Source organism: Lampetra planeri, chromosome 26 (genome assembly GCF_965212315.1).
Source record: "Lampetra planeri chromosome 26, kcLamPlan1.2.h2, whole genome shotgun sequence".
Lineage (NCBI taxonomy): Eukaryota > Metazoa > Chordata > Hyperoartia > Petromyzontiformes > Petromyzontidae > Lampetra > Lampetra planeri.
Genome location: NC_136132.1, coordinates 2,308,345 through 2,336,249, shown reverse-complemented (window position 1 = coordinate 2,336,249; position 27,905 = coordinate 2,308,345).

The window sequence follows — 27,905 nt, the reverse complement described above, 5'->3', positions numbered from 1 at the left end:
GATGGAACGATCCATCGAACCCCTGCACGCGAGATTATCTCCTCGTTCTCTTGTCCCCTTGGCGAGCGAAACTTAAATATGCGATCAAATGAATGCTCCGGAAGCAGCTCTTCTCTCGCCAGAGCACTGCGAACCACTCAATAATGAGTATATTTCTTTGAAAGCGTGTTTGAATCTGTTTTCTATATACACGTATTAAATATAACTTAAACAAAACCGTCCGTTCGTTCGTTTCTCGCCTTCCTCGATACAAGGACTTGCCAGAAGATGGACTCCCCTACGCAAGGCCCCACTCATTACACACAAAGCCCTTGCCACAAATGAACCACAAGATCTCGCTGATCTCGTCAAGGAGCAGAAACCATCACGTGATATCCGGCCATCCTCGCAGTAGCAGCGGCTATTGGCTGCTAGCCATCGAACAAAGACGCCCACTGCATCGCGCGCTTTTAGACGCGCTTCTGCGGCCGTCTGGAACGCTCTTCCTTCCGAAACTTAGGTAGCCACTGGAGCTATAGATTTAACACACACATTTCTTTAGAACTGTTTTTTGTGTGTGTTTAGTTTGTTCTCCTTCCCCCCACGCCTCCGATTAGCGCTGTTGGCTACGTACGGTGCGAAAGATGTTCAACGTGCATTCATCACGGGACTCTGTCTGGAGCGGTGCTTGCGAGGGGCCGTCACGCGCTGAGCGCTGTCCCAGCAGCTGCGTCATCACTCCACGCTGTTCTGGCTCGACCCCGTCCTCGCATTGCTGGTACCGAGCCTTGAGCGACCACGTTCACACAATCACAAAACGTAATTTTTTTTTTAAACAAACCAAGTTAGCAATTTGAGGTGTAGTTACACTGTTAGAGGAGTACGAGGGCGGAGTGGTGGCGCAGTGGTTAGCGCGCCGCGCTGTTGACACGCTGGCCCCCGTGGTCATTCCCCTGTTTACATCAGTGGCGAGCGAATATCTCAACCGGACCTGGTTGAGATCTGAATCGATCCGCACTGACCAAAGTGGAGAAAGCGCCCTCATTGACCGTCACGGTGCGGGGAAGCCCCTCGGCAGGCAGTGGTTTGACGATGGGCTTTGCAATTATGTTGTTGTTATTGTTGTTTATACAATCGGGACATTAATAGCGATACAAAAAAATTCAGATTGTCTGAGTCGCGATTCCAGCAGCCGGTCAAACCCTTGAGATGGTACAGCTCTAAAATGCATATTTATTCCACGTGTGTGTGTGAAATGTTATGCTTTGGAAGGGCAGATACATCTGTCCTGTGTTTATAATCGGAAACGACCAAAGCAAATGCCCTTTGTGAACCCCACCGTACTGTAAGAACAGGTTTTTACCCTTTCTGCTCACTCCGAGCTCGCAATGTTCTAATCGTGGCATTGTATTTGTGCTGTCCGCCTTTTGGCCTCTTCTGGTCTAACACCGTTTGAGGCGAGGCTCTCTCAAGAAAGCCGTCTCCGGTGTGGCCCATTCAGTTTCAAACACAATGCATATACAAAGCAAGTTTTTGTTTGCGTGTTCACCACAAGTGTATGCGGTTGATGCAGACATGACTCCTTGCAAAAGCTTTCCGTTTGGTGTTTCAAACATCTCAACACAACCGTTGTATTGTCAGAAAGGTCGTCTTATATTTTTATACCGGCAAGGGAGGCCCCACGATCCTTCCGTACCGCTCTTTGGCTCCGTGGAGCCGTCACCCTGCCACGAGTCGGTGTCGACGCCAGGAGAAGCGGCTTCGACTGCAGGGACGCGACGTTCCCTGCCCCGCTGTTGACGGACGGCGCGTGGCGCTGAATGGCTTCTAAACAAACAGCGACTCCGCCTCTCGCGCTTGCTCAGCGCTTCAATATGCCGGGGCCACCTGCGTGCTTGGTCCAGCAGTCACAGCGGCGTATTGCCCCGCTACCGTCATCATCGTCACCATGCGGCCACGGCCTCTCCACTGCTGGACGAAGGCCCTCCGCACGCGGTTCGTCGTGGTCCCGCAACGAGGCGCCTAGCGCAGAGGTCGGAAACCAAAATAGGAAGAAGATAAAAAAAAAATTTGAATTCGTTAATACAAAAACAAAAAAAGACATCAATATTTCGAAGAGCCGTAACGCACTGCGTGGTGAACACGAGACGCGGTCCCTCTGTAAACAATGTCACGAGCAGCCCACAAAGAGCCGCATGCGGCTCCGCAGGCTGTCGACTCCTGCCCGAGCGTGTGCAGGCGAGCCTGGTCTGGTCGCCTCCGTATCAGCGTTGGACGCATGTCTCTGGCACGCCTCCCTCCTTTGGCTGCCGCTACGTTGTTAGTCTCGACCACCAGCCACCGTCCCTTCCAATCACGCGTCCTGCCCAAGCCGGCCTGCAATATGACGCCTCTAACTCGTGCATATTCTCCAATACGCGCGTTCCTCTTCATAATTCCACCCCATCGACTCAATTTGTAAATGCAATGCTGGATTAAGGTCGTGGGACGTTTAATGGCCATACTTCACCACAATGGTCAGTGTGGAGTTGGTGAACGGGGGCGGTTCAAATATCACTCTTGCCACTGATGTTATCCATAACCAGGAGTCAACCCCAGGTGGCTGAGGTGGTTGCTGGTTGCTTAGTGCGCTAACCAGGGCCACTGCTTTCACTGGACGCACTTCAAGCAAGCGTTCAATATTAACAACATCTTTCAATCTATCATACAACACCTGTCCTTCGAGAGTAACTTTCGGCAAGCATTGACTAGAACACACGGTGTCCTCTCTGCAGGCTGTGCGTGCCTCCTGATATTTGCACCAGGAAGCATTCGCTGTCCTTTAAAATGCAGCAGCATTCTCAAGTTCACTACGCATATGGTGTTAGATCATAATTACGTCCCTGTTCTCCAAGGCAACAAAAGGACGATGATCAATGCTTCTACAGCATACCACATCCTTCATCCGAATCTCACGATGCTCCGTAATAATGAGGTTACTTTGTGTGTGTTTTGGTTACCTGCGTTTGCTGAATATGTTTTACGTATGCATGTTGAACTTCTTTCGCACCGTACGTAGCCGACCGCACTAATTAGAGGTGCGGGGGAAAAACAACAAACTAAACACAAAAATCCGTTTTAAATAAATGAGCTTCCTAATATCGAAAGGAAGAGCGTTCCAGACGGCCGCAGAAGAGCAGTGGTAGAAGCGATAAAATGAATGTTATGGCAAACACACGTAACATGTCACACTGAATGTCGTGTAGGATTATCCTCCGTCGTGATAGTGATGGTGACACACACACACACGCGCATACCCTCTGCCACAGTCACAGCTGAGAGTAGATCTTGCGATGGTGTGAACTATCGTTGTAATTTGTATCTTAATTCGGAGTAAAATGACTCTATCCCTGCCCCGCACACCCCACGAGGTTTTTATGAGTTTCACAATTGGGAGTCGAGATCCAATTCAATACGTCGTGTTTACATTGTGTCGAGTCGGACGGCCTCTCGTGGCTGCAGGGGGGGGGGCGACGTGAACCCATTTCCTGCGATGCATTCGAATCGGGGAAAACACATCGATCATTGCAACACACGATTCAACGCGTGCGCCTTGCGCTTAGAATCGATGTCAATTGATGCATCGACGCGTGGTTCCGCCCATGGTTGTAATATTAACACGCTAGATTTTACATTCCATCGTATTACGTTCGCTTTGGCCTATGGCCGCGTGACATTCGCTTTCAATGATTCGGCCAAATCACCCAGAACGCATCCAATCTCGTCGTCAGTTCTCGTAAGCTGAGCCGGGCTGAGCCTGGATAGATATGTGTAGCTTGACGACCCTCCCACCATGCTTGCCAGGTTGTCACAGAGGGAGGTTGCATCAGAATCCATTGTTGTTCCGTACTTCTACGCTCCCGCGCCCTATGCGTATCGCTCTCACTCGCAGTGGCGAGCGCGGTGAAGTATGATCAATTAACCCGGATCACCGCATGGCGTTGGGGAGGGGTGGTTGGAGTGGGAGCTCATCCAGCAGTTGATTGACAAAAGGGCACCTCCGATTAGCACGGTTGGCTACGTACGGTGCAAACGAAGTTCAACGCACGCGCATGTAGTGAGGTCCCAAGTCAGTGAGACGATATCTACAACGAAGGGGCCCTATCGTAACGGACACGTGTGCGCATACCCCGGGGGACATCACCACTCGCGTGCAAACCCGCAGAGGGCAGCCCAGCCCTGCTGGTCACTTGGACACACCGAGGGCCACTGCCGACGGTCTAAACGTAAATATAATTAGGGCGAGCTGTGCGGGATGCCTTGTCGCCCGGGATGGAGGGCTTTAGTCGCCACGCGGTTGTGTAAATATGAAGAGGCTCTCCGATTTCAAAACAAAAACTTGTTTGCGGAGCGGCGCGGAATGGGCCATTGGTGGCGAGTGGAGACGCCGTTGCCGCCGCCGCCGCCTCGGCAGTCGCCCGGTGTTGCGACGAGGCGGCCGTGAAAACCACGAGGTCAAGGGGCAGCCCTGCAACTGCCTCGCTCGCTGGTGACGGAAAGGGCCTTCAACTATTTTGGGAGGGTATTTGGCCTACTCTTCCACGCGTTCCCTGAAAAAAACACGACTCGGAAGATGGATAGGAGCACGGCGCACGCTGATAATTTTATTTTACGCTGCAGGGTGATCCATTAATAGATACTCCGCTAAAGAAACTATAATGAAAGGGAGAGATTATAGGAAAAAAGTACACGTTGTTCCTAAGCCTCTTCACGTCTCCCACCAATCTATTTACACGTTTCACATCTTGTAACATCCTCCACTGTAAAGACATTCAGCCGTTGTTTTCACATTCAATCACATCGTTGAGAAGACGTTCAAGCGGTCATTGTTAGAAATCAGTGGGGTATCAATATAATTGGATCCGCCTGTATTACCATAATCATCATCAAATATGAGCAGCTAATTTGAATGCTGATATGCGTGTTTGTCCAGAGAACCCATCGTAGACCGCTCCACCCATGCCAGTGAACGGGATATCCTTTGCAAGATTATGACGCACAATTCTAGATTTGAAGCTTTCGTGACTGCAAGGATTCATACTCGTGGGTTTTTTCGGTAAAGTCACGTAGGTAAAAATAAAAAATAAATAATAAAAATAATAGAAATAATAATTATTGTATTTCTATTAATATTTCTATTATTTTTATTATAAAAATTTATTATTTATTTTTACCTACGTGACTTTACCGAAAAAACATGAGATTATGACCCACAAGTTACGCGAAAGGTGAATGTACATCTTTCCACCCCAAAATTCGGCCACTCTGCCCAACGCTGCTAACCCGCTCGATCGTTTACAATAGCACTGTTCGTGGCGTGCGTCCCACAATTAAAACGATACACAGTATAGGTATAGGGCGTTGGGGAGGGATGCGTGCAGGGGTCACGGAAGAGTCGTTGCACCTCCAATGAAGCCTGGGCACATCTGGTAAAAAGAAAACAAAGACAAACACAAAGATCCCCCGTATAGCCTTAACAGACTGTAGGGGCAAGTGCTGTTAGCGAGCACCTATGAAGGCCGCAACGGTACACGAGGGGGTGGGTGGCCAGTACCACGCCCGACCGCACACACAGACACAAAGATAAAGATCCCCCGTATAGCCTTATCAGACTGTAGGGGCAAGTGCTGTTAGTGAGCACCTATGAAGGCCAGAGCGACACACGAGGGGGTGGGTAGCCAGCACCACGCCCGACCGCCTTTGTCTCCCTAGCGGCGATGTTTACACACCGCACCAGGTACTAATTCGAGGCTGAGTCGACCTAGGAGAGGCCCAGGACCGGTTCAGATAATCGTCACTGGTGTTTGCCGTGAGCGGGAATCGAACCCGGGTCGCCAGGTTCGTAGTGCGGCGTAGCGCTAACCGCTACACTGCCGCTCCCCACACACAGACACACACACACAGACACACACACACACCTGTGTACAGGTACTCAGCAGTCCGATGTCTTGTCGGTAGCTGACTGGAGGGCCTCTCCCGGTAGCTCGGCACCGAGCACAGAGAGCGTGCTCCCGTTCGCCGCGGTGAACACAGAGCTGGCTTTGTCTCTCCTCTCGCAAATATCATCAACTCGACAATGAGCATCATCGGTGAGATGTGATTGATAAACGATAGAAATTGTAACGTTAATTTTTTTTTTAAATAACAACATTTGAACGCTCTCGATCGTACGATTCCGCAATTGAACGGTAACCCTTATATCCGTGTCCTCGTTACGCCACTGTCACTATCCGGCAGGCCAATAGGTTCGGGCAGCATGTCAATTAATATGGAAGAATCTATCTCTGTGCCATTCCAAATCCCTCTCTCCTCAATACCAGCGGCATCATAAATTGGCCGCGGCTGTCATTTTACGCGATTCAAACACGTCCAGTTGATTTCGTGACAAGACGAGTGATTTTTTTGAAAAGGAGTTTCGTTTTGGACACGAACATTTTTTTCTCGTTCGGTCAAAAAAAATCCACATCCGAGAGCTGAGTTTGTTGCAGCGTCAAACGAGTCACGGGTCACCAGCCGTGCAGCCCTCCATCAGCTGTCGTTGCGTTGTGGCGTGGGATGTCGTTTGGTGCTGCTAAGGGGCTGCTGCCCCGTGGCAATGCGGTTGCAGTGGCAGTCACACTCGAATAAGGGCGTCTTAGCTCAATGGGCTTCACTTCTGATTCTCATTGATGCAGTTGTGTTATAAATGGCGGGTGGAGTGCGTGGTTCAGCGGTTAGCGCGCCGTGCTGTCGACCCTGCGGCCTATGTACGAATGTTGAACTTCTTTCGCACCGTAACGTAGCCAACCGTGCGAGTCGTATGTGCGAGAGAGGAACAACACACTAAGCACATAAAAAACTGTTCTAAAGAAATTAGTTTTCAATTTACAGTTAAAAGTGCATATCTGCGGTGGCTTCCGAATATCGCAAGGAAGAGCGTTCCAGACGGCCGCAGAAGCGCATCTGAATGCGAGGATGACGGGGTTTTGTGATGGTTTATGTTCCTTGACGAGATCAGCGAAGGTATTGTGGTCCATTTATAGTAAAAACTTCGTGTGAAAAAGTGTAATTTAGGCCGGTATGAGTCTGTGTCTTTGTAAAGTGTACAAAGACACAGACTTTTTTGGTTTGGACGAGTAAAAACTAATGGAGGGGGGGGGGGGTCAATAGAATTGGCATTGGAGGCCTTGGTCTGCCACGTGGAAGGAGCAAGGAGGAGAGGCGTGGACTGGCGGCGTGAAGGATGAGCGCTGAAGAGAGACTAACGTTGGCCTACGGAAGCACAGTCTTTATTTATCCTGGAGAAATCCGATGAGCAATGAGGCTCTTTTTTCACAGATTCCCAGTAAGGGGCACGGGGTCAGAAAGTTACAACAATAAAACAAAAACAGCACAAAAAAACTATGCGAGTGCAAAGTACGGTATTGTGGTCCATTTGTGGCAAGCTCTTTGTGTGCAATGAGTTCGATTCGCAGCCGCAGCTGCAATCAGCAATTCATTCCCAATGGTACAGTGCGGAATATCTTCCCATGATTATTTTCGCACGCCACATCCATCTCGCTCTTTATTTTACGCTGGTGACACCGGGCTTAGTGTATGCGGCGGTTATACAAACAACGTGCTCGAATAGCGTCAAGCGTTTCTGGGTTTCCAGACGTCGCGAAGGACAGCACAGCACCGTTCAACATTGTTGTTGTTGTTGCGCAAACGATAATTGAATAAGGACGCACGAATATGCGTCACGTCAAACGCCGTGACAAATTTTGACGTCAGGCCGACGGCGACGGCGGCGTGGTTCTGTTAAGTAACGAACTCTGTGGACAAAAAAAATAAACGACTTTGTTTATTTAGCCAGCGGGCACAGAAGCCCAATTGCAAGAGCGACTCATCGAGTCATTGAACGCTCGTGGCGAGTGACTTTCCTGCCCCCCCTCCCACTCCCACCACTCACCGCCCTGCCCACCGTCGTGATTTTTATTTTACTTTAATTAATTTAAAATTTTTACCTACGTGACTTTACCGAAAAAAACCTAAGAATATGTTCACTAACTAACCAGAGTGGTGAAGTATGATCAGACGACGTCTCGCATGACCGACACGGCGTTGAAAAGCCGTTATCCAGCAGCCTCTTGGCAAAGGGCGTGAATTCTAATCAGTGCGTTTGTTGTGATATTCACCTGATGCTAGGTGATGCAATGCCGCGCGGGGTGCGTTGCTTGTTCGTGAAACGTTGGGCCCACGATGTACACTCCCTGCTGTGTTCTTACCGAAGAAGGATACTTTTTAATAAGGACAACTCTAGGCTTGAGCCTTCCCAAAGTAAATAAATTGCATTTTAGGGCCGTGTTACGTGCGGTTTCAGTTACTTAATCCAGTCGTGGGAATAGTTTCAAGCAAGGGCACAGAAGGAGATGCGCATGCTTAGCAACGTGCAGGTCTGCAACATAACATGTTCAATATATCATGTCAACATAACATGTTCAATATAACATGTCAATTTAACATGTTCAACATAACATGCTAGTCAAATGCGTATCAAGACTCCGTAATACGAATTAATGATGTCCCATTACATTTCTTCATATGGACACACGTACCTTCACATCTCTTGCTGCTAACATCCTCCAATTTACAGCCTTGTATATGTAAATCAGTCTGAACTGTAGACTCGAATTGTGAGTGAATGAGTGCGCGCAGCGGTGGCACACTGCTGCTCACGCTGCGATGTCTCAACCGCGTAAAACATCAGTGGTATTAGAACCTGCCTTGGGCCTCGCCTAGGTCGACTCAGCCTAAAATTAGTAGCTGGGGGTGGTATGTAAAATAATAAGCGATAGGAGAGGCAAAGGTGGCCAGGCGTGGTGCCGGCTAGTGCCATCCCCTTATGCCTCCTGCCGTTCTCGTAATATTTTTTTTATTTTAACAGGTAAAGCCTCGCTGAGCTATATAGCTCTTTATCAGACGCGAACTGGCCACACAATGATAACTCAAGGAAGTGGCTTGCCATCGTGTGGAAATGCATAGCAGTCAAATAATCGTAATGTGGAGGGAAAACCGGAGGACCCGGAGAAAAATCTACGCGACCACGGGGAGAACATGCAGACTCCAAATATCCAGGCGTCAGGGTCGGAATCGACACCCACGATCTCCTGCACACCAGGCGAGGTAGTTAACATCACCTAGCCACCGTGGCGCTTAAATGTGTGCTCCCTAACAGACTTTTCTCCCAAATGTCTATCAGGCTAGACGGGGGTATAATTTATAATTCAACGCGACACGTTTTGTCTGAATATTGTTTATTCAAAAGCGAGTGTATTCGTTTCCCTTTTGAGCCGATATCCGTCACAAGGCCGTGCACAACAACGTGTCCAAGAATGGTGGCGTCATCTTGACATGCAGCGCATGCTGAGTGCAATTCATATTCTAATTAGTATGTGCAAACAAACATCATCTCTTGCGCGCATATATAATCATTACATTGCCAGCAAAGAGCAATGCTGCACAATCCACCGTTGAACTGCACTGGGCTCCATCGTCTATGCTGTCTGGCTGCCTTCAACAAACCCACAGCGATCAGCACGCGGAGTACGGCTTAATGACGCCCACGGAAATCCTGGGGTGATTGGGCCTTTAATGTGATGCCCCCCCCCCCCCCCGGTTGTGGATTTCTCGACCACTGGAGATCAGGCTCTCTGACAGTGTTGATTATCGTAAAATCCCAACTCAAGACCACGAGTTTTTTTTGTTCACACAAGGTTTATTTTCATTAGCTTCGTTCCTCTCTGTCGCTTATTCTGCCCACTCGGTGCCTTCTTTAAGATATTTGTCCTTTCGATTTAAAGCTTTCGTGACTGCAGGGATTCATCTTCTTGGTTCTTTCGGTAAAGTCACGTAGAATGGAAAGAATAAAATAATAAAAATAAAACATAATAAAATAATTCTCACGACGTTTCGGCCACAACGCAAGCAGCCGTCCTCAGGTGGAGAACAGGTCTGTCCATTCTACGTGACTTTACCGGAAGAACCAAGAAGATATTTGTCCTTTCCATGCACGGCGCCTTGCGACATCGCCGAAGGTGCCTAATAAGTGCAAACGATTGTATAGAATTGCGACGAGGAGGCCCTCAACCAGCAGTTGCATTGACAAATGGGCCGCAGATTGACCTTTCTGGACAGGTAATGTCACGCGCAATGTGTCTCGTGAGATTCGCCAGCGGTGAAGTGCTGAGTTGATGGCAATGCGGACAGAGTTGAAACAAACGCTGTCGTCCCAGATTGAGCCAGCCCCAGCTTGCGTGTGAGTTCGTGCGTGCGTGTTGTTTGCATCGCATTGCAAATGACCACGAGTCGGTGCTTGCGCTATTTAACAAGACGTTAAACAAATGCTTTGCAAATGCGCCCGAAACGAGGCCCGTATGTGAAGGCCTTTTTAGGTTGGCTGCACATCGTATTCCCTGGTGTGGGGGTTATTATCATAATTGTTGCTGCCTCGGCTCAGGCGAGTGACGGAACTTTGCAAATCCCAGTTGGTTTGGATTATTAATAATTGTCTTTTTATTATTTTCTTTGGGTCTTTCGGAAAAGCCACGTATGTAGAAAAAAAAATCACGATGTTTTGATCGCGACGCAAGCAATCGTCATCAGGTGAAAAGAATGCGAGAGAGCTGCTGAGGCATGATGTTATAAAGGTTTGAGATGGTTGTAGCCCAAGGGTCATACGCGAAGTGGTCGGGGCTAGTGAAGACATTTGCATGTCAATGTAAGATCGGAGAGAGCTGGACAACCTCCATGGCGACGAAGCTGCGGAGGTGGCCATGGTATTGTGAGAGATTAGCATGTCAATGTAAGCTCGTAGAGCCACCACCACATCAAGGAAAACGAGCAACGGTGTCTGTGTTAGTGAGGCATTTCACCTATTAATGTAAAGGCATTTAACCTGTTAATGTAACACCAGAGAGTCGAAAATAACTACTAAACATCACAGCCAGTTATGACTTAACCTGGTTAATAACGTTCTTCCAATGGTTGCTCATCAGTTTGTACCCATTTTCTTGGTTGAAATTGTGTCCGTGTTTATATATATAGATGGCTTCATGAACGAATCTTTGCTGATAGCCAGTGGTTTTGCAGAGTACCTTCGTCTTGTTTCGTGTGTGCCCACAGCATTAAAACAATGATCAGCCACGGTTGAGGTATTGGTCCTACCGTGTTTCAGATCTGCCTTGTGTTCACGAACACGGTCCGAGACATGCCGCTTAGTTTCCCCAGTGTAACTACTGCCGCAGACACAGCTTAGTTTGTAGACGCCGGGGTATTGCATGTCAGCGATCACATTATTCACAGAAGGGATCAGATCACGAATTGTATGTACTGTGTTGAATCGAACCTGGATCTGGTGTTTGCTCATGATCTTGGAAATCTGTTTGGTGACCCCTGCTATGTAAGGCAACTTGATGGTTTTGATTGGTTCCTCAGATGGTTCTTTCCCAACGGTTGGGGTGATAGCTTTATGGATTGTGTAGTCTGAATATCCATTCATCTTGAGGGCTTGGTGTACGTGTTCCAGTTCACTGGCTAGGTGGTGATGGTCAGAAATACATTGAGCTCTGTGGTGTAGAGTTTTGATGAGGGAATTCTTCTGGGATGGATGGTGGTGGCAGTCAGGTTTTAGGTTGACATCCGTATGGGTGCCTTTCCTGTAGACAGTGTCCCATTGAGCCATCTGGTCTCTTTTCGATTAAAACATCCAAGAATGGTAACTTTCCATCCTTTTCCACCTCCATGGTGAATTTGATGGCTGGGTGTATGGAATTGATGTGGTTGAAGAATTGGTCCAGAGCTGGCAGGCCACGTGGCCAGATGACGAACGTGTCATCGAGGTACCTCTTCCAAAAGCAAGGACGTAGGGTGGATGCCTGGATGGCATCTGTCTCAAATTATTTGAGGTCGACTCGGTGTTAAATGAGTACTTGGCGCGGTGTGCAAACATGAGCAGTGGGGAGATAACAGGCCACCCACCCGATCGTTTGCTGTGTCAGTCTCAATCGGTGCACGCTAACAGTACATGCCCCAACAGTCCGTTAAAGTTTAATATGGGGGATTTATGTTTTTGTCTTTGCGGTTACACTTAAAAAAAAGAAATGAACAAGGCGTTGTAGTAGCTGAAAACAAAAGGAAAGTACGATGAAACTTCCGACATTAAATCATCAAAATAAATAGGTTAAATAGCTGTAGGTTAAGACGTAGGTTAAACAGCTATGGTCAGGTATCACGCAATGTAAATTCTCGACCGTGCTCTTTAATAACAAATCTATTCTGCTCGTGCATACACGGCCCGTGCCTCTTATGAAAATATGCCTTGATCCATATTTTAATTTCCGGGATTTCACGGAGGAGGAAATTGTGATTTGGAAATATCCGAGATGCAGAGGCCAACCCCTCGAGCCGTGAGACCGCCCTCACTCCCAGGGCGTCTGCGCCACGCACGACGCGTCCGATGCTCGTCAGCTCGCACGGCTCGAGTCGTTAGCGCGTCGCACGCGCGTTTTGATTGCACTGCGAGCGTGAGACTCAATTTTTTTTTATTCATACAAAGTCACGGAAGGGAAATAATAAAATAATAAAAAACTTTATTAAATAATATGCAATTTTTTAAATGTTTTATTTTTATTATTTTATTATTTCCCTTCTACGTGACTTTACCGAAAGAACCCCTGCAGTCAGGAAAGCTTTAAAACGAAAAGTCACGGGACTTTAGTCCCGGTCTGCCTTCAGTAATGATTGCTCTCGGTGACAAGGCCCTGCTGTGTTTGTGTGTTTTTGTTTGTCCCCACGCACGTGTCTCTCCGACAGATGTATTCAATTGTTTTAGCGAACTGGCTGTGCACGATGGACTTTGATTTTGCTTGCGTTGATTCCGAGCCCAATTTTGCGGCCTCAGTGTATTATGCTTTCCTTTTTACGTTTCCTGTAATTCATTCCCATTGGACGTTATAATGCATGTGTCTTCAGCAAATCTGACACGGTCTATGTTTTTTTCCCTTCTGCTTAATCCGTATGCTTTCCTATTTTCCGATCCAATTTTCAGGAAACATCTTCTGTTACCGTAAAAAAAACACACGAGGAGGAGGGGTGGCACAGGTGGTGCACGCGCCGACCCACAAACTCGGCGACCTGAGTTCCATTCCAGGCAATGACATCGCACCGTCAATACGTGAACCGGTCCCGGGAAGCCTTTATTACCAACCCCGACTGACAGGCGTGGTGACGTATGGTCAAACAATCCCCGTGACCCACGGCGCATGAATGAGACCTTAATCCAACAGTGAATGGGCGACAAATGGCTCAAAAATATGTTATCATCAACGATGCATCATATGTCATTGCTTCACATGAGCACCCCACATTTACTGGAGGATCCGCATTAACTACAATAGCACACACAGAGGGGAAAAAATGGATTCTTAAATTGAATCATGGCAAAATTGAAAATCTAGGGACCGATGTAGCAGATTTCTGGCATCAATCTGCGAGCCGTCAGATGGGCGGCTGACGATGAGGCCGGTGAGGCAGGGCGAACGAACCTTGTACACTAATTCCTGCTCCTGCTGGTCCCAGTGTCGTGATGGTCGCCGTTGTAGCACCAACGTTTCGGAAGAATACTCTTTGTTTTTTTCGGTAAAGTCACGTAGGTAAAAAATTAAAATAAGTGAAAATAACTAAATTAAATAACGACGTTTCGGAGGCAACACAAGCTTCCGTCTTCAGGTGGAACAGTTACAGCCAAGTCACTGTAGTGAGTGACTGTTGTGAGTGACTTTGGCTGTAACGGTTCCACCTGAAGACGGAAGCTTGTGTTGCCTCCGAAACGTCGTGATTTAATTTAACTGTTTTCATTTATTTTATTTTATTTTTTACCTACGTGACTTTACCGAAAAAATCAAGGAGTATGAATCCTTGCAGTCACGAAAGCTTCAAATCTAGTTTCGGAAGAACTTTGTCTCCTCCCTTGACATCGAAAATCTTCCTTCAAGAAATATCCTGAAGCAGAAGATTGGCGCTGGATACAACCGTATTTGCACACGTGATTTATAACTTTCCATCCTTACCCATGTATCGATACTTACATTTTAATATTAAATGTTATTGGGGGGCTGTGTGTGGTGGTCTTGGTGTGGTCTGGGACTGTTCTTGTTGTTGTTTTGCTGCCTTGCCCCAGCCTGGGAATTGGGGTACTTTATCTATCTTCTTGGTTCTTTCGGTAAAGTCACGTAGAAGGGAAGTAATAAAATAATAAAAATAAAACATAATAAAATAAAAATATATTATTATATTATTTTACCGAAAGAACCAAGAAGATGAATCCCTGCAGTCACGAAAGCTTTAAATCATAATGTATCTATTTTATTTTGTATTTGTTTACTTTTCCTATACTCTGCACTCCACTCGCGTTTGTATTGTTTTGTTGTTGTAACTGTTTGACCCCGTGCCCTTACTGGACATGTGTGAGAAAGAGCTTCATAGCTCATCGGATTTCACCAGAATAAATACAGATTGTGATTCCGTAGGCCTACGAGCACCACGTGCTCTCTGTGCCTGCATCAGGGGCTCCGGTGTGACCGCTGGTAGCAGCCCGCGCGTCTTGCGCGAGCAGCAAACATCCCGCTGACTGCAAGCCCCGCACGGCCCTCTGGGGGCGTCAATGAAAATGGGTCGGTTCCTGGCTGCTTCGCTACCGGAGGGACCAACCCAATTACATGGCCCAGAAGCTTCGATGCGTAATTTGCAGCGTTGTTATCTGTGCGCGCGTGTGCGTGGTGTGGTGTGCGCACGTACGTACGGGTGAATGTAATGCCCGGGCGTGGTATTAAAGACACTAACGTCTTCTTTGTTTTTTTCGGTAAAGTCACGTAGGTTAAATAAATTAAATCACGACGTTTCGGAGGCAACACAAGCTTCCGTCTTCTGTGTTGCCTCCAAACGTCGTGATTTAATTTATTTGTTTTCTTTTTAACCTACGGGACTTTAGCGAAGAAACCAAAGAGTATGAATCCCTGCAGTCACGAAAGCTTCAAATCGAAAACTAACGTCTATTTTGTTCAATCTTAATTAAGATTGAACCACTTCTACGGGGAAGTTTTAAGCTTATCTTTTTTTTTTCTCTCTCTGGCGACTTGTTTTCTCTGCCTGTGTCCTCTTTAGAATGTTCACACTCAAATTCTAACTTAGCAATCTTTGAAATACGTAATCAACCAGGTTATGCGTTAATTGTGTGTTGACCGACCCTCTGTGTTGTATTACATTACATTTCGATATTTTACTAGGTTATTTCATTTTAGTGTGTCTTTCTCCTGATTTTCAGGCTTGCTTGCCGTGTAATCGTTCTTGCAGCACCAATTGATATGCTAATTTTTTCTCTAACCCCCCTCCCTCTCTGCCTCCGCCCCCCCTCTGTCTATTTAAGGCCACCACACAGAGACGATCACCCCTCTCTGTTACTTGTGTTGCTCTCGCTATGTATCTTGGTAATATCTGTCTGCTAATATGTCTGTCTATAGTTTTCTGGTTAGATTTTATGTCGCTATTTCATTATACCTGATGATTGCTTGTGTTGCAATCGAAACGTCGTATTCTATTATTTAATTTAATTTATTATTTTATCTTTAGACGTGACTTAACCGAAAGAACCAAATAATAATAGTCTATTTTGTTGTTGTTGTAATACTGCATTGGTAGTGGCACGCAAGCACAACATAATAACAAAAGCTGCAACACGTTCGTCAATAACAGTGCCCTAAGGAGGAGGCAGTGTGTACAATGGGGTGACGTTTTGAGCCATGGCTCTTCTTCACAGCAGAGCTGTTATACAACGCGATCGATATTGCCGCTGAAAATTGTTTACATTTTTCTCCCGCTGTTGTGTTTGAATTTTGAGGTCCGCATTGTGTTATTAAAATAAAGTTGGCTTAATTGCACATCGGACGGCGGTTATCCGTCTTCTCGTCACAGCACTGAGCCTTTGGTGGAAATTCCACGTTCCTATGGCAGAGGTGACTCTTTCTGTAGGACAAACCGCTGTTGATTTTATAAAAAAAAAAAAATGGGTACTGATTTTAATGGCCAAAGGGGGATGATGGGCTGAGCCGACCTCCTGACCAGAATTTGAATATGTAACCTTGCGGTTTCTAGCCGCACTGCTTTACTGCGGCGTCACCCGGTCGCTCACCATGTCGTCATTAACATATCGTCATTAACATAATGAATTGCCGTTCGGAATCTCCCGCAGTGAGCGGTGCACTTCCCCGTATCACAGAACGGCCCCTAAAAAAATATATCACGAAAATTAGTCGCGTCTTGTGATATCAATTAAATATCCCTATTTTATATGTTATGCAACGTCTGTTCTTCGTCTGCTATCAAACCAAGCTTCTTGATTCCCGGAGCTAATATAATCTGAATTATTAATTATGCTGCTGTGTTTGCGCAGGCATTCGCGACCATTAGCACGATACATTTGAGAGCCCGATTTAATGACGCGTTCAATATTGCTGTTGAAAGCAAATAATATAGAGGTGCCTTTGTCACAATCAGAATGTTTCACCCTGCGAGAGATAACAATAAAAATATGCACAGATTTCCCTTCTCTTTATGCGGTTCGGTTTGTGCGATTTCGCGCGGTAAATGCGGCGAACCTATTTGTACCAAAAATTCGCTACACTACGCGGTTTAATTCCACTCTACACGTGGCGATGCGGTCGGACGTGGGATAACATTGTGTGTGTGTCAGTGTGTGCGTACTGTGTGTACTGTGTGTGCGTACTGTGTGTGTACTGTGTGTGTGTACTGTAGTAACAAAAGTAGCGACATATTCTATATGCCCCGTACTTTCAAGGGCCCCGCGCTAAATGCTTTCAAGCCATCAATTCTGGTTAAATGATTCTGCACTTGCTCTATTACGAAAGTACTATACTGCCTTCAACTTTTATGAACGACTGGGTGTTGAAGGTTAGCGATTTGTCGCATTATCTGGCTGTATGGGAAATGAAAAAAGGCAATTACTTTACTATGCAAGTTAAAAAAATGTGTTTTAATATTTAAGTGTGTATTTATTTATTTAGGGCCCTTTTATAACAGAGGCTACAGAGCCTCATCCGGCTCTGCCTTCAAGTGCCGAGCTCACACACACGCGGGGCATCTCCACACTTCACCACACACCTTGTAGGGACTATTGAGTCTTTGAGCTGCAGTGAACCAATGATTACGATGCCGATTAGATGTACTGATGTTCTGATATGGCTGTTTTTCGCATTTTCACCGAATATTAAAAAAAACATAGCCCAGCGAGAGATAACAGCAACCTGATAATAGGGTTTTCCATTTTTATCTGGCAACACAACATGTGTTAAGATGTTAAAACACCAAACTGAAACCTTTTACAAGGAATCATGTCTACATTAACCACAATGCTTGTGGTCAGAATGCAAACAAAACCATACTCTGATAATATATGCCATTCGGACGCTGTCTTTCCGACAACCCTGTTTTTTCACCTGAGGACGGCTGCTTGCATTGTGGCCGAAACGTCGTGAGAATAGTATTTTATTATGTTTTATTTTTATTAATTTATTATTTCCCTTCTACGTGACTTTACCGAAAGATTTGTTTAATTTTACTTTTATTAATTTAAATTTTTTACCTACGTGACTTTACCGAAAAAACCTAAGAATATTTACCGAAAGAACCAATAAAATATATGCATTGTCCTTGAAACTGATTGGTACCACACCAGAGACAGCTTTCTTTTGAGCCTCGTCTCAAACAGTGTTAGAGGATGCCTTTTGGCGTCCTCTGGTCTAACAACCTCTTTGTGCGTTGTAAAAAAATCAATCTTAACACACTCGTCAACAGCACTGCCTGGAAAGAAAAAACAAACATCGTAATCGTCAACGTTCATTGTATTTGCGCACCGCTGGAAATTCAGCGTCACCAAAAAAGGTGTGCATCGTGTCTCGCCCATCAGCTGCAGGGTCTCGACTAAAGCTAACCCAGCTCACCACATCTGATGAGGACGCGCACAATCCAGATGGCTTTGCCAGTCGTATATACACACGCACACAGAGACATACAATCACAGGTTACTGCTGTTTTAATTTCAAGAGAAACCCTGCACTGGTTGTGCCCGAGTGCAGAGGATTAATACGAAGCTGCTGCATCTGCTACTGCAACAGCAACAGCAGCTTCTGCTGTTGCTCAAGATAACCAAGATTCGGCCGTAGATTATGATCACTCGGAACGACGACAAAAACAACAACAACAACAACAATAAAGTCGCAGCACCGACATCGGTGCTTTAATCACTTAATTTGTCGCGCAATTACATTTTCGTCGGAGCTACATGCGGAGAGCGTGACCGAGCGTGGAGGGGAGACGCGAGGGGAGGGTCCCTGACATTCGCGGATCAGAAACGGAATCGCCTGGCCTCCACCATCACCGGCCCCGTGGCTCGTGCGGCCCCTCTTCATTCGTGTGCTGGCACACAGCCCCCAATCAACATCATCATCACGCAACGGCCACTCCACTCGTACTGGGTGAAAGGCATCCGTCGAGTGCAGGCGGAGTCAGAAACCTGAAGCTCTTTAACGGCTGCTTCGTGACGTTTTTTTCTTTAAATTAAGGACCCACCACAGGCCTCGCGATCACGACGTGCAATGCGGCTACTTGAAACGTTGATTTTTTAAAAGTAGGCCATACAACATATTACGTCGGAATGCCCGATCCGCAAATACGAAGGAAATGTTACAGCCATACACTCTGCTGCATCGTGACGCGGTGATCTGGCTTGACCACCTGCACGTGAAATCGTCGTTGGCTCTGCAACCGACATCAGCGGCCACACGCAAGAAGAAGAGTAGTATCTTTCGATTTAAATCTTTCGTGACTGCAGGGATTCATCTTCTTAGTTCTTTCGGTAAAGTCACGTAGAAGGGAAATAATAAAATAATAAAAATAGAACATAATAAAATAATAAAAATAGAACGTAATAAAATAATTCTCACGACGTTTCGGCCACAACGCAAGCAGCCGTCTTCAGGTGAAGAATGAAGACGGCTGCTTGCGTTGTGTTTTATTTTTATTATTATTTTATTACTTCCCTTCTACGTGACTTTACCGAAAGAACCAAGAAGAAGAGTAGTATCATTGACCGTCGGTCATGATCCCTTCTAGCGACGTGCCCTGCTCAAGCCCACTTACTTTTTGGTTTTGTTTCAACAGCCTCAACACCGGGGCTCAATTTCAGCCGGATCTCTCCAGTTTGATGATCCGGGAAAAATATTTCCACACCCGGCACACCACAAACAGTGAACCGATCACGATGGCTGTGGCTTCCAGGCACGTCAAGTGCCACCAGCCCAGAATAGTAGCGCCAGTCAGACATTAATTCGGTGACATATCCAGTAGGAAATTAACCAAACGAGATGCAACTGCGAGAAGGTGATACGCGACGGAGGGAGTAGATGGAGGCCGAGTGTGAGGTTACTGTGTGCGGTGGGACGAGGTGTGATGAGAGAAGAGGAATAGAATCGGAGCCAAACCCACCCTACAATAGGGCTCCTGGCTTCGAACAAAATATACATCTACTGGTCCCTATGTGAATCTATGGGTCCATGTGTCTGTGTAAGGCTACTACCGGGTGTGACTTAGAGGCCCATGGTGACACGGATAACGATTATCCGAGCAGCCGTCCGCGGCGCGCCAACGTGGCTTTTAAGCTTAGTGGAGGAAATGAATCCCTGCCTCAATGTCAACGAGAGGCATGGGTATCCTTAGCCCACGAGTGGCCAATGTCGTATGCGGGGGGGCGGAGGGGGGGGCGACACCTGTGATTCGTTTACAGGCACGGCGAACCTATTTGTTACTGCGGAGACAAAGGCGACCGCACGCCGAGACGACGTTTGGCAGGTCAGAACCGCACACTTAAAAAAAATCTAAATAATTGGCTCCGAGCCCATGTGGAGGTCACGAGGGTGAGGGCCGTGAGTCTTCGACGAGCGACAATGGGCCGAGGAGCTCGCGGGTAATTGGACACCGGCTGCTGCTTTTCGCGTCCGGACGGCATGAGCCGCGACCACGTGGCATCGGGTGCTCGTGATTCAAAACAGGGGTTGAAAAGCTCTGCGACCAAACCGCCCCGCAATCCACTCGTCTCATCAGAAGGCCTAGTGGCTGCTCAGCAAGCTTGAGCCTGGACGGCGTCGCTTTTGGACGGGGCGATCGCCGTGTACATCACGTGTTGTCGAGCCGGGGGGCTTGGTCGCGGGCAGCAAAGTCGATCGTTGGACTGTGCTTCTATGTTCCCCGGCTTCACCGGGCCGCACTGAGCAGCGTGGCGAAGTGTGTGTGGTCAATGAACCCACACGACCCACACGGCACGGGCAGGCATTCACCCAGCAGTGGATTGACAAAGAGCTGCACATGTACACATTGCTGCTGATTATGATGGCGGTGGTGGTGGTGGTGACTGGGCGGAGCGGTGGTGTCGTGGTTAGCGCGCTGTGCTACAATCCCGGCGACCCGAGTTTGATTCCAGCACAAGGCCAACACCAGTGACAATTTTCTGAACCGGTCCTGGACCTCCTCCCCTAGGTCGACTCAGCCTCAAATGAGTACCTCGTGCGGTGTGTAAACATCGCCACTCAAGAGACAAAGGCGACCGGGCGTGGTGCTGGCCACCCACTCTCTCGTGTGCCATTCCGGCCTTCTCATAGGTGCTCCCTAACAGCACTTGCCCCAACAGTCGATCAAGTCTATACGGGACAACTTTGTTATTTTTTTTGGTGGTGGTGACTCTTTCCACCACGCTCGAAGTGCCGCGAGTTATTTTGCAATCTCGTGAGAGAGAAAGAGGAGAGAGAGGAGAGAGAGAGAAGAGAGATTGGACGGGGCACGTTGCCATCACCCCCCCCCCCCGCTCCGCACGCGAGACGAGCGCTCGACTCGACGCCGCTGCGTCGTCCCCTTCTCGCCAGATTCCCCAGCGAGCGACGGGGACCCCATCGCTCCACGCCGCTTGCGTTGAGCGCGGCGGACGGCGAGCTAGCCAGGCTGGGCGCACCCTCGCTCCGTCGATCACCGTTCGCTCTACACGGTACAAGGGTTCATCTTCTTTGTTCTTTCGGTAAAGTCACGTAGAAGGGAAGTAATGAAATAATAAAAATAAAACATAATAAAATAATTCTCACGACGTTTCGGCCACAACGCAAGCAGCCGTCCGCAGGTGAAGAAACAGGTCTGTCGGAAAGACAGCGTCTTCACCTGAGGACGGCTGCTTGCGTTGTGGCCGAAACGTCGTGAGAATTCTTTTATTATGTTTAATTTTTATTATTTTATTACTTCCCTTCTACGTGACTTTACCGAAAGAACCAAGAAGAAGGTGAATCACTGCATTCACGAAAGCTTTAAATCGAAATTTAACGGTACAAGGGGGTGATGCCGAGCAAACAGGGGCCCGCGCTCAAGACGAGCGGCCGTGAAGGTCTTATCCTTGACACGCGCGCTCTGCAGCCCGTCGCACAAGCGAAGCAAACACAGGCGGTGGATGTCATTTTGCCTGTGGGCGATGTGCAATTGACGGCCTCCTCATCAGAGTTCACTGCTGGGATGAGCGCCTTCCCACGCTGTGTCAATCGTGAGGTTTGTTGTGGGCGTTCGGCGTCGCGCTCATCAGTGTGTGATGCGCGGAGTGGGAGGGATTGGTTAAGAGGCATTATTACTCCCCCTTGTTATTGAATTTCAGGGATATCATATGAATCCAAAGTGTTGGAATTTTAATCCTTAATTAGGATAATTACATGGAAATGTCTGGCACCGTGTTTAAGGGATGCATCATGAGTTATTTTTAATTGGTTCTTACCATCACATCTTAAACTAATTGCCTATATTATTATTCTTTAAGATCACCATGGCAAGTTTAAGTGCAAGATGCAACCATTTTTTTTATCGGTTTTAATTTGAGAGGATCAGACATTGTATGTTTGTATTTCATTTCCATCGCTTGACGTTTTCTTATGTTTTTACTGTGATTAAAATTAAAGATACTGGCACTTGCGAAATGTTTCCTGACGCCAGCCGTATTCAATCATTGTACGATTAAAACAAATTGAATTATTTCTGTCCACTCTTTCTTTTCTTCCACCGTCACTCTTTCTCTCTCTCTCTTCTTTTGGAATTGGGAGTGCAATAACACGGACAATGTGGAGATACTCGTTAACAATATCTCTGGCATTTGACCAATCGGCTCATCAATCCTTCTTACCCGTGCCACCATGACGGAAAACACCCACTCGCAGCACTTTGGATCCGGACATAAAACCCGCCTCACGTCAACATCATCATCATCGTCGCGCACATTGTGTCACATGGCTACGGATTTGCTGCTGCTGCTGCTCGTTTAAGAGGCGCTCGGTTGTGGAGAGAAAATAACAAATTGAGTCTTGTCCAGTCGCTCTGCGGTGGCCACCGAGGAGGTGAGAGAGGGCGCTGCCTAAACAGCGCCGGTCAAGCTCCACTGCCTCACTGCAGCCGCGGCTGTGGCAACAGCTCAATCAGCGCTGCGCCTCGCAAATGCCACCACCGCTTGCTATTGCCTTGTGTTGTTATCTATTTCGGCTCCTATGCCCCCTATTTAATAATCCAGCGGTGGAGGAGGGGGGGGGGGAGGCAGTGATTAGCGCACCACGCGTCGAGCCTGGCGACCTGAGTTTGATTCCTGGACGCAGATAAAAGCAGTGGCCAGTGACATACATATATACATAGACTAGCTTTACTACCCGGCTTCGCCCGGGACTTGGATTCACTACGCCCGTCCGCCTTTGTCTCCCCAGTGGCGATGTTCACATACCTCAGCAGTTACTCGTTTGAGGCTGAGTCGACCTAGGGGAGGCCCAGGATCGGTCACCGGTGGTGGCCGTGAGCGGGAATCGAACTCGGGTCGCCGGGTTCGTAGCGCAGCGTAGCGCTAAGCACTACAGCACAATGCGTTACGCTTCCACATGCGCGGGTCACGTGACAGATGTGACGTCACAGCTCACTTGCTGTGCAAAAAAAATATGCATTATTGAGCTCCCCCCCCCTCCCAACAAAAAAAGTGTATTTTTTTAAAATCATTTTTGCATGCTGTACAGTCTGGAAAGTACCCACATGGCAAATTTCCAGTTTGTTGCATGTCGGGAAGTACGCTAAACATTTTGAACAGACATATTCACAACTTTGCCTTTTATATATATGGAGATGTATATATAAAAACTGGTCCTGGACATTGATGGGTGACCAGTTGGGGCGTGCCAGCTGTAGTCGGTGTGGGGCTTTTGGGGTGGCCAGGAGATGACAGTGCTGAGTGGCACCCCAACTCCGTCGTACGCGCGGGTAGTTTTCTCCGGGTTATTCTTGCACGAAGCCAAACTCTCGTTCATTGAAATAAGTAAAACATCCCAATGCCGGAGCCTCCTGACAAAAAAAACAATTAAGACCAAGTGAGGCTTTCTTGGGTAAATAATTGGCATCATTATTAGTACTACATTGACCATCGAGTTATTCAGCCGAGTGAAAATTACTAATAACTTATCTTTGTGGAAAAGGGTCATGGTGATGAACATCACGGACCGTGATGAACCATAATTTGCCAGGTTCCCTGTAAAAAAAAAATAGGGTCCTGTCGTAAACCATTCACGTGTAGCCTGATTGAGTTAAACTGCAAGGGGCCATTCAACCATGAAATAAACTCCATCCCTTCCTGCCAGACATGATTTTTTCGGAGTAGAAGCCTTAATGGTCAGATGTAATCAGCGATGCAGGAGATGGGGGAGGGGGGCAGGTTTTCTTGAGGAGGTTCTGGTTCCTCGTAATGTCATAAAGAGCGTCTGGATGCCCTGCCCGAGAGAGATAAAAAAAATACGACTGTTAATGAGGCATGCGGAGATATTTGTACGCAGTTAGCGTCACACTTAGCAGTGCTACGAGGCTCATCGCGCAAAGAAGGATTTTGAATAATTGCTTCTTCCAGTGGCAGTGTTGGTCAATAACTCCCCGCGTGCACACAGACACGCCGACCACGAGAACGACAGCTGCCGTCACTTCGAAGTGGCGGTGATGTCACCACAGCGCTTGTGCCAGGCTGGCCTGCGCTTTGAGGCCATCAGAAGTTGTCCAAGGCTTTGCTCACAAGAAGGTCGCAGGACAGGCCCAGGTGGGTATGGGTAAACTGCTTGAGATGACTGGCAGATGCACCACATGTGCTCCCCATTGTGCCAACTTGCTGCGTTTTAGCCACCCGGCGATCCCGCTCGTTGTTGTGAGCGTCGCTCCTCTGCTCCCCGTTGTTGCTGAAGGGCGACTGCCTTAACCGACTTTTGTGGGGCAAGTACTGTTAGCCGGCAGAGTACACGAGTGAGTGGGTGGCCAGCACCACGCCGGGCTGCATTTGTCTCCCCAGTGGCGATGTTTACACATCGCACCAGGTACTCATTTGAGGCTGAGTCGATCCAGCGGAGGCCCAGCATCGGTTCAGATAATCCCCAATGCGGTTGATCACGAGCGGGAATCGAACTCGGTTCACCAGGTTCATAACGCAGTGCGCTAAGCACTGCACTACCGCTCTCCCACAATTGCAGACAAAGATAAAGATCCCCCGTATAGCCTTGACAGACTGTAGGGGCAAGTGCTGTTAGCGAGCACCTATAAAGGCCGGCTCGGCACACGAGGGGGTGGGTGGCCAACACCACGCCCAGCCGCCTTTGTCTCCCTAGCGGCGATGTTTACACATCACGCCAGGTACTCATTTGAGGCTGAGTCGACCTAGGGGAGGCCCAGGACCGGTTCAGATAATCGTCACTGGTGTTGGCCGTGAGCGAGAATCGAACCCGAGTCGCCAGGTTCATAGCGCAGCGCACTAACCGCTGCATTACCGCTCCCCACACTCGCAGACACACACACTCACACACAGACACAATACCATACGGCAGAGCGATTAAATACTCAAGTAGCATGTTTCATTTTAGTACTTTCCGTGTTCTTGCTTGAGTGCTACAGACTTGTTTTCTCGGGTGTAATTTCCCCAAAGTTATTTCCATAAAAGTGAACCGGTGCACTCTGCCCTTGCCGGCGTTCTCTCATTAGAGCCGCGGGTTTTCAACTCCAGCCTCCAAGGCTCCCTGGTGTCCACTTTGTATTGACTGCCAATCTTCTCCTACCGGTTGCAGACCAGGTGTCGATATAATATATGAGCAAGGCGTTTGCACTCACACGTTTTGTGATAACTGGAAATGAAGAAACGCTATAAGTTGCATGGACTGGAGCCTGGGTCAGATAAAGGTTATGAGGTGCCTAAGGTTCACAGCAAGAAAGGACCTACGTATTTATTGCATTATGTAACAAAAATAACTTTAATGGAACATTGATTTATTTACCGACGTTAAATCCACACATTGATTCGACTCAAGGTAAATGTATCAAACATAAATCACTCACTCCACTAATTTATTAAACAAAATTCCCCCTTATATTTGTCTGGGTCAAAGTCACGAATGATATCGTAATTCAAAGACAAACAATAACCGATGGCCACGCTACCGTCGCTCAGCTGTTAACTCAATACAGAGTGGAGGACCTGATGGAGGGCCGATGGCCGTATTAACCGCTGGGTAAATCTGGGCCTGATTGGAGCACAAACCCCTCTGAGTGACCGCAGCAAATAATCTAGGGTTGAGTTTCTAAGGACAAAGTAAACATGTGGTCGGGTGGCTCAGAGGAAAGAACCGTGATCCTGGCATCACTGAGATACTGGGTTTGAATCTGGGTAGTTGCACACGGTTAATTAATCGGGTTCTCAAGTGTAACACTTTTGAAAGTCTCAGCCTGCTCAGCACCAATGACTGCGCAAATAAAAACATAATATTAATTTGGTTCTGCACTTAATTTTGCTGAATTCCAGCTTTGAGATTGAATTTTTTTAGTTTGACTGTCGTGTGATGACAATTCTTCTCTTGTAACAGGAAGGATGGGAAAGTGTGAATAAGAGGTGACCTGAAGTGGACTCCTAAGTAGTTCTGTTATATCTGCTTTCATGGACCATTGTCAAACATGTGGAGGATTGCACTGCACTGCGAAAGATCATAACGACCTCGCCTGGTATACAGGAGGTCGTGGGTTCGATCCAGACACCTGACGCCTGTATAGTTGGAGTTTGCATGTCTCTCTCCCCGTGGTCACGTGGATTTTTCTCTGGTTCCTCCGGGTTTTCCCTCCACATTTAAAAACAAGCATTTAGAGTATTTGGCTCCTTTAAATTTCCACGTGACAAGCCACTTCCTTGAGCTATTATTTGTGGCCAGGTCGCTTCAGAAAAAAGAGCTACATCGCTCAGTGGGCTTTACCTGGTAAAATACATATATTAGTTTAAGTTCAAGTCTCACAACATGACAGCCATAGCACTATCGTCATATCCCCCCTCACCTGGTGATTAGCCGTGGAGCAAACCACTTTCCTTAGGAGTGTCTGCCAGGTTGTGTGGGTATGTTTCAAAGACCTCGCCTCTGTCACCTCTCTCTCTCTCTCTCAGCTTATGTCACTGCACTCCCCTATTTACGTTCGCTTGCGCCGCTGTAGAGTTGGCGTGTAGATGCGTGTTGCAAAACAAAGCAATACGCGCACTCCTGGACCCCGTGGTTGGCGTGCCGCACGTCCTCGTGTTTTGATGTCAGTCGGCAACAAAAACATAAAAATACCGCGGCGTTTAGAAACGCGCCATCTTTCGATTTAAAGCTTTCGCGACTGCAGGGATTCATCTTCTTGGTTCTTTCGGTAAAGTCACGTAGAATGGAAATAATAAAAAATAAAACATAATTAAAGAATTCTCACTATGTTTCATTTTTATTCTTTTATTATTTCCATTCTACGTGACTTTACCGAAAGAACCAATAAGATAAACGCGCCATCGTTCTATGAGTGGCGGGGTCCGGTGCGTGGGTGCCGACACCCCGAGGGGTTTTTCCGAGTCGTTTGGCCACGTGAGCGAACAGCAAAAAACTCCCCTTCGATTTTGTTTGGACGATTAATTTTCCTGCGCACCAAGTCGCTCGCTGTCCGACGCCTCTTTGGGAGATTCGGGCGCAATCGTCGAAGTTGAATTCGCCGATTCATTCGCTTACCGTCGTTCTTTTTTGTTGTTGTGTGTTTCACTTTGGAACGCGATACAAAAGCGCGGACGTCGTCACCACCGTAACGCCCGCACATAGCCCGCAGGAATTCAGAACTTTTAAATAAATTATGGAAAGAGAAAACAAATATAGGCCGCCGTGTGATTACGAAACGCTCGAAAGAGATTAACACGAGAGTGCGACACAACACAAAATAATAGAAAACCTCTTTCCCACTTCGTGTTATCGCGTCGCGCAATTTGTCTCACTTATCACAGTGCATCGGAATTGCAATGCTGCGACCTCGATGCTGCCAAGTCCATTTTGGGGTAATTTAGCAAACACGGGTCCCTTTCTGAACCGCGTGCTTTTCGAATGTTCCCTTTGTTGCTCCAGTCGCCTCTAATAATGGAGTTGAAAGAAAATGCTCTCTTTTAGTGCAATTTCAAACGTGGGCACATTAACAAGATACATTTCAAAATGCCCTTCATTTTACCCAGGCGAGTTCGCCGTATTAGAAGACCTCTCTCATGGTGCGTCTTGTACTGAGATAATTTTTAATAATGCAGTGGGGGTTTTTTCTCTCTCCAAGATCACCTCACTCAGACTCTTTCGTTGCAGGGTCCTCATGGCCAATGGCCATGAATGAGTTTGGCTTGTGGTATGTGAGAGAAGACCAGCGTTGTTATCGTCATCATCATCCTCGTCATCATCCATGAT